The sequence below is a fragment of the Podarcis raffonei genome, chromosome 9 (assembly GCF_027172205.1).
Source record: "Podarcis raffonei isolate rPodRaf1 chromosome 9, rPodRaf1.pri, whole genome shotgun sequence".
NCBI lineage: Eukaryota > Metazoa > Chordata > Lepidosauria > Squamata > Lacertidae > Podarcis > Podarcis raffonei.
In genome coordinates this window covers 6,695,034-6,703,307 of record NC_070610.1, presented here as the reverse complement: position 1 = coordinate 6,703,307, position 8,274 = coordinate 6,695,034, and the positions used below count along the sequence as shown (strand labels likewise).

At 46.6% G+C, this 8,274-nt stretch overlaps 1 pseudogene; it reads right to left on the bottom strand.

Moving 5' to 3' along the window:
* Window positions 1-4,686: 4,686 nt before the first annotated feature.
* LOC128421197 (10 kDa heat shock protein, mitochondrial-like) lies at window positions 4,687-5,129 on the bottom strand (annotated as a pseudogene).
* Window positions 5,130-8,274: the final 3,145 nt, after the last annotated feature.

The following is an 8,274-nucleotide window of genomic DNA, read 5'->3' as shown; positions in this document are numbered from 1 at the left end:
AAAGGGTCCATTAGGTCCAGTCGTGGCCGACTCTGGGGTTGCGGCGCTCATCTCGCTTTATTGGCCGAGGGAGCCGGCGTACAGCTTCCGGGTCTTGTGGCCAGCACGACTAAGCCACTTCTGGCGAACCAGAGCAGCACACGGAAACGCTGTTTACCTTCCCACCAGAGCGGTACCTATTTATCTACTTGCACTTTGTGCTTTTGAGCTGCTAGGTTGGCAGGAGCAGGGACCAAGCAATGGGAGCTCACTCCGTCGCAGGGATTCAAACCGCCGACCTTCTGATCGGCAAGTCCTAGGCTCTGTGGTTTAACCCACCGCACCACCCGCGTCCCAAGGTCCTGGATGGTCTTGTCTAAACATGAACGTTCTTTGCAGGCACGGAAAAAGCGTGCAGTGCAGACATCTGCCTGGTGCCAAGAGGTAGAGAATTCCAAGGTCTTGGTTCCGCCACACTATAAGATCTAGTTCTTATAAATGTGAAACGGGTATTATGTGGCTCCTGTAACAGGGCCAGTTACTGGTAGAGAGAGCATAAACAGATCCCAAATTGTTAAGGGTTTTATATACTAATAGTAACTGGTTTCAAATGGGTCCCGAGTTGGTTAAGTGAATGTTTCAGTTTAGGGCACACTTGGGTTTAAAGAGGGACCATAAAGGGAGCTGGAATTAATGCCAGATATTACTAGCTAACTGGCAGATTGATGGGATAAAAGCTGCAAGACAATGACAGATGGTGTGATTGATTCATGGCACCTCCGAGATGTTTAAAGCTGGAGGGGAATTTTTAGTGCACCAAGGATCTTTCTGGACAGCTCTGTGGCTGAGCTTGTGACGGAACCATTAGCCAGAGAGAAGTCCCATTAGGCCTGTGATGGATGGTGACCCGTCTCCCTCATTCCCCAGCCAGAGTCGGCCTGTTGATGGATCTCTCCAGACTGCGCTCGGTGTTCATCAGGACTGTCGTTGGGCCGGCAACACTGCTGGCCTTGCGGGAAGGCTGGCCCTTTCTCTGTGCCCTGCCTGTCAGGGTCTCGGTTGTGATGGGGTGTTGGTTTCGGGGCTTGGCGGTCTGGGCGGGGGAGCAAAGGAGGACCCTGTCAATTCACTGAGAAACCCAATGAGGCTGAAAAACAAACTCTGTTGTCAAAGCAAGCAGGAGCCCCCTCTCCAAGCTGTGGAGGCATATAAATGCTGCTCACCAGAGCGTGAGCTTGCAATTTGTAGAGCTTTTGAACGACTGTCAACCGGGTTAGGGGGAGGGAGGTCCTGATGGATTTATCAGAAGCAGCTGCAGAGGCAAAAGCATCCCTGACAGATGGCCATCCAACCTCTGCTTTAAAAACTCCTTGGAAGGAGAGTCCACAACCTTCTGAGATGGTCTGTTCCACAGCTGAACATCTCTTACGGATTGGAAAGTTCTTCCTGATGTTCAGTCGGAATCTCCTTTCTTATAACTTGAATCCATTGTTTAGGGCCCTGCCCTCCAGAGCAGGAGAAAACAAACTTGCTCCATCCTCCGTGTGACAGCCCTTTAGAACCTTGAAGATGGCTGTCATAAACTCCTCTCAGTCTCTTTTCCAGCAGGACTCCAGGTGTGGTCTGACCAAAGCAGAAAAGAGAGAATACAGAGGCAAGGGAAAGCTTAATGTAGTCAGACATGCTCTCTGGACTTTAAAAAGACTTTGAGAAGACCAGTTTCAAAAAAGGTTAAGGAGCTACTGGGTGAGAGTTCTATGGTAAGAAATACTCAAAAAAAAGGGAGTCCAAGACGGATTGGAGTTTCTGAAAGGTGAAATAAAGGACCCTGACCATTAGGTCCAGTCGTGGCCAACTCTGGGGTTGTGGCGCTCATCTCGCTTTATTGGCCAAGGGAGCCGGTGTACAGCTTCCAGGTCATGTGGCCAGCATGACTAAGCCGCTTCTGGCAAACCAGAGCAGCGCACGGGAACACCGTTTACCTTCCCGCCGGAGCGGTACCTATTTATCTACTTCCACTTTGACGTGCTTTCGAACTGCTAGGTGGGCAGGAGCAGGGACCGAGCAACGGGAGCTCACCCCATCGTGGGGATTCGAACCGCCGACCTTCTGATCAGCAAGCCCTAGGCTCTGTGGTTTAACCCACAATACTGAATGCAAAAAGGCAGACAATTCCAACAAGAAAGAAAAGACGTCTAAAAACCCCCCCAGTGTGGCTGCATAAGGAGCTTACAGATGTGCTCAGATTTAAGAAGGGGAAATATAAGAAAAGGAAGAACGTGGAAATCACAAAGGAGGAGTATACACAAGAAGGCAACAGTTTCAGGTAGAGGGTCAGGTGAGCCAAAGCTTGCAGAGGTTAAAAATAATTTTAAAAGGTTTCTCTGGCTACGTTTGAAGCAAGAGGAAGACCAAGCAAGTGGTAAGTCCTCTGCGTGGAGATGACGGAGAAATGCTGTTGGGTGACAGAGAGAAGGCGGAACTGCTCTTAACTACTTTGCCTTTGTCTTCACCCAAAAAGAAAGCAGTGCCCAACCTGGTGATAACAGAATAAATGAAGGAGGGAGGGAGCTGCAGCCCAAATTAGAACAAGAGGTGGTAAGGGAACACCAGGCTACTGTAAATGAATTCAAATGTCAAGGCACTGATGAGCTGCACTCAAGGGTGCTAAAGGAGCTTGCGGTTGTAATCTCAGAGCTTCTGTCTATTTGTTGACATCTGCGTATCTTGGGAGACAATGGATGAGTGCGCCTTGGTGGGTGAAGTCAAACTGTTGGAAGGTTGTGGGTGTAGAGACTGATATGGGAGAAATATGTTTTGGTGCAGCTGGGACAGATGAAGGCGTCTGCTTGTGTCGATGCAAATGCACCAGAGTGTTTCTTCTTTCTGCAGTCCTTACAGCGGTCATTACTCCTCTGGTCACTGCTGTGGATAGACAACCTGACTGTCTGTCTCCAGACATTGTGGTCATCTGCAAGGGATTCCCACACGTTGCCAGCCTTTATGTCCTGTCTGCAGACATCTTTGTAACACAGAGTTGGTCTGCCAAGGGGCCTGGTCCTGTAGCCAGCTCACCATAGAGCATTTGGAGATCCTGCCATCTTCCATTCTGCGGACATGACCAAGCTGGGAATGTGGGCTTGAGAGAAAACATCTCTGTTTGAGACTTTGTCCTGCTATGTGATGCCCAAAATCTTCCTGATGAAGCGCACGTGGAAGGTGTTGAGTTGCTCCTAGCAGTTCCTACGTGACTTTGGGCCAGTCATTGTCTCAAAGTCTTATTATTACAGTGGTACCTCTAGATACGAACGGGATCTGTTCCGGAGCCCCGTTCGCATCTAGAAGCAAACGTAACTAGTGATGGAACGTTTGCGCACACGCGCTTCACTTTTCGCCGCTTCTGCACATGCGCATGACATCATTTTGAGCGCCTGCACATGCGCAAGCGGCGTAACCCAGAAGTAACGCGCTCCATTACTTCCGGGTTGCCGCAGAGCGCAACTCGAACGCGCTCAACTTGAAGCGTATTCAACCCAAGATATGACTGTATTATTATTTCTAAAGCCGCTAAGCCTTATTACTAAATTTTTCTCCCACCTTCCTCTCAGAGGAGCCCAGGGTGACAAATGCCCAAGCACTGAAACAATACCATGAAAAACAGAATTGTGTTGATGAACACTTTTATTGTGTAAATAATGTTGTTTTGTCCTTTCTTTTCCTCTTTTGATTTTTTTACTTCGTATCCTTGTCATTTCCTTATTTTTTTTTCTTTTCCTCTTTTTTGTTCCTTTATAAATTTTCTGTTCTCTACATAATTTTCTTTTTCTTCATATGTCAAGAGATAGCATACAATATTTGTATAGATATGTAAATTTGTAATCAATAAAGAATAATTAAAAGAAAAACAGAATTTAAAAACCCTGTTTAAAACATATAAAAATGTCCACAACGCACTCACATAGCCTCACAATGAATGTTTTCAAGGTTGCCAGACACAGTATTGCTCAACCTCGCAGGGCTGTTGTGAGGGGGGGGGGATCTTGCATGCTACCTGAATTCCTTGGAGGAAAGATGGGTAATGAGACATACAGAAAATAAATAAGAATTGCTAATATGGGGTCATGCTAAGCCAGCATAGGCTTTCCAGGGAAACGAATGCTCCTCTTGATTGATTTAAGACTCCAGCAAAAAAATACTAAGGAATCAGTGGTGAGAAACAAATCTGACATTAGGATAAGGTAATTATTAGGTATTCACCACTGCCAGCTCCTTCCCTCTGTAATAATCGCTCAGCGCGTGTCAAGTGTCTGCCTTTACAAGACAAGTAAATTGGCTTAAAAGGGGGAAATTGCTTTTCTTTTATACGTACTGAAAAGAGAGGAGTGTGTGCTAGTGCGACTGACAAATGCAGAAACTGCAAAAACTCACTTTAATGGAGCTCACAATGACGGCTCCAGCCAGCCTGCTGCTTTAATTATTCACCAGGTGAACTGGGTTTATTTTATTTTATTGCATAAGCGGAATGGAATGAATTCAGCAAATGTTGGCCCCTAAGGGGGTTCCTTGCTGCTGTTGCATTCTAGGATCCTACCTGCCTATTGTTCTAGCATCCAAGCTTAGTACATAATAGATGGGAATTTCTTTCTTTTTTCATTTTTCTTTTTGGCTATACACATTGTTTTATTTTGAAGTCACAATGATACTTGGTAATTTGGGAGAATTTGCATTTATTAGAAAATAAAGAAATTATTTACATGATGGAACAGAACCATTTGAGCACTTTTTGAGGAATGAAAACTTAATGATAATGCAGCAATATGAACTGTTCAGTCCACGTATTTTCCAAGAATATCACCATCTCTAAATATGAAATAGTCCTTTTCATCCAGTACAACTTTTGTTCCACCATACTCCGGTAGCAGAACCTTTTCACCAACTTTTACACTAACTGGATGAGTGTTTCCCTCCTTGCTCTTAGAGCCTGTTCCAAATGCCACACCAGTGGCTTGTAACACTTTTCCTTGTGATTTTTCTGGAATCATAATGCCTCCTTTAGTTACTGTCTCAGCTGCACACCTTTCCACCAATACACGGTCAAGGAGGGGAATAAATTTTTAAAATGCCTGTCCTGCCATGGCGCGCGCTTTACAAGGGCTCCCACTCGCGCTGTGAGGACTCCTTGCACCCCCTCCAGATGGGAATTTCTTAAAGGTGAAATGTTGAAGGCACAAATGCAGAGGATTCCAAAAGAAAGAAAAGTGAGGGAGCTGGGTATGTTTAACCTGGATAGGAGGAGACTGAGGGGAGTTACGATAAAGGTAAAGGTAAAGGTTACCATTAGGTCCAGTCGTGGCTGACTCTGGGATTGTGGCGCTCATCTCGCTTTATTGGCCGAGGGAGCCGGCGTACAGCTTCTGGGTCATATGGCCAGCATGACTAAGCCACTTCTGGTGAACCAGAGCAGCGCACGGAAACGCCGTTTACCTTCCCGCTGGAGTGGTACCTATTTATCTACATGCACTTTGATGTGCTTTCGAACTGCTAGGTGGGCAGGAGCAGGGACCGAGCAACCAGAGCTCACCCCGTCGCGGGGATTCGAACCATGACCTTCTGATCAACAAGTCCTAGGCTCTGTGGTTTAACCCACAGCGCCACCCGCGTCCCTTGGAGTTACGATAGCTGCCTTCAAATATCTAAAGGGCTGTCACACAGAAGATGGAGCAAGCTTGTTTTCTCCTGCTCTGGAGGGTAGGACCTGAACCAATGGCTTCAAGTTGGGAGAAAGGAGATTCTTTCTAAATATCAGGAATAATTTTCTGAAGGGAAGAACTGTTTGACAGTGGAACAGACGATCTCAGAAGGTGGTGGACTCTCCTTCCTTGGAGGTTTTTAAGCAGAGGTTGGATGGTCAGGGATTCTTCAGCTGGGATTCCTGCATTGCAGGGGGTTGGACCAGATGACCTTCAGGATCCCCACCACTTATACAGTTCTTTGATCTTCTTTTAAGCTATACTTTTTACACAGGCCTTCACAATATGAACAGCTCTCTTTTTAACTAACCAGTATCCACTGATGTTCTGTTGCTACTTTGCATTCTGTTTTCTGGATATTTTAAATACTGATTTTGTTATATTTTGTATGTTGCAAGCCATCTTGATATACTCTATAAAAGTGCAAATGATAAATATCTAAACTGCAGCACAGTTTTGGATGTTCGCTATAGATGGGCATCCTTGTATCAGTCTTTAACCACCTTGATCTCCAGTACAAAAAATATGGTTAAAGTCCATTAAGGGTAACTAATCTGCGTTAAATAGTCCTGGCTCCTCGCCTCCAGCTCTTCACCGACACGGGGCCCAATTATATGGCGTTAATCATCATTCTGCTGTCACTTCTCTTTTCTGAGCCTGCACGGATAGGAGGCATGGATGTTTTATTTATGTGTTATTTAAAACAACATTGATTAAAATTTCGTTTCCTTGGGTCAGGCAACAGAAAAAGGGGAATGAGCATGTCAGCCTGCTAATTATTTTCTTTGAGGAAGTGCCTTGCAGTCATATTTTAAGGGCCTAATCCCTGGTCTCTGTTTTGCTTAGCTCAGTGGTCCAGCCCCACTCCCTGAAGATGGGAGATGGAGGTCAGGGAACAAAGGATAGCACAGACATTGTCTTAATCTCCATCCTAAATATAATTGCTTCCTGATTCTTCCACAACTCTTTCCTTGGCCTGTTCTGGGAGATGGATTTTCCCAGGTGAAATTGCTTCCCATGTTTCAGTCAGCGGAGACAGGCTGGGGCCTGTGTCATTCCAGCTATGCATTAATAGACCTTCAAATAAGATTTCATAGCCTCAAATCAGATTATTTATATGGCTTGGGTTACTCCAGAGAGCAGAGATGGACAGATCATGGAAATGGAAAGGAGGGGGTGGTGGTGGAGGAGGAGAAGGAGGGTCACTGCAAAGGAGAGTTTTGCAAAATCCAACCAAATACCCCTGTAGACCAAAGAAGCTTTTTTTTAGTGGGAAATGTGAGGCAAATGCTAATTTTGCTGATGTGGAGATTGTCGGGAACAAACAAATAGGAGACTATGAGAAATATGGGATAAGCATCCTTGTTGAGCATATTAAAATCAGCTACTGTAGCGAAAGGGACGCGGGTGGCGCTGTGGTCTAAACCACAGAGGCTAGGGCTTGCTGATTGGAAGGTCGGCGGTTCGAATCCCTGCAACGGGGTGAGCTCCCATTGCTCGGTCCCTGCTCCTGCCAACCTAGCAGTTTGAAAGCACGTCTAAGTGCAAGTAGATAAATAGGTACCGCTCTGGCAGGAAGGTAAATGGCGCTGCTCTGGTTTCGCCAGAAGCGGCTTAGTCATGCTGGCCACATGACCCGGAAAACCTGTCTGTGGGCAAACGTCGGCTCCCTCGGCCAGTAAAGCGAGATGAGCGCCGCAACCCCAGAGTCGTTCGCAACTGGACTTAACTGTCAGGGCTCCTTTACCTTTACCTTTTACTGTAGTGAAACGGTGGTACAATATTTTGCTACCAACATTGGGGATTATGAGGATGGGGAGGTACACATGAGGATGTTGGAAAGGGGCTTGTGTGTGTTCACGCCCCTTCCGCCACGCCATACCTCCACATCCAGTCCCACCACTGGCACCAGCTTTCACCCCAAGTCTCTGAGATCCCAGGAATGTACATAGGAACACAGGAAGCTGCCTTATCCTAGTCATGGCTACCAACCATGATGGCTCAGGTCTGCTTCCACAGTTGGAGGCACCAATGTTTCTATCAGTTGCTGGAAACCTCAGGGTTCTCCAGGCCAGACTGCAAAGCTGCAGTGGGTAGAACAGGCCAGTGCTGAGGCAACACACTCCCTCTTGCTCTCAGCTGTCCATGGTCCTGGAACTCTTGCTCTCAAGCAGGCCTGAGCCTGTTTTGGAGTCTCTCATCTTGACATTGACAAAGATGCTTATAGGGCTCTTCTGGTTTGTATGACCTCTGGGCGCAGGGAAATTAAGTGCTTTATACATAAGTCATTATTATCAGTAAATGACAAATAGGAACACTAAGTGAAATTAATACTACTTCCTGATTATGATACAAAAGTCCCCAGTCTGTTTTTGCTTTGGCTGTTTGTGTGCTGGTCCTGGGGGGAGGTTACTGTGAGGCGTGGTCAGAGTCCGGTCCTGGGTCGAGGGTCTGGAGACTGTCCACCAAGGGCGAAGCGGGGTCCAAAGCAAGAAGCCAGGCGTGGTTGGGAACTCTGGAAGAACAGGTCTGGGTGCTGACAGAA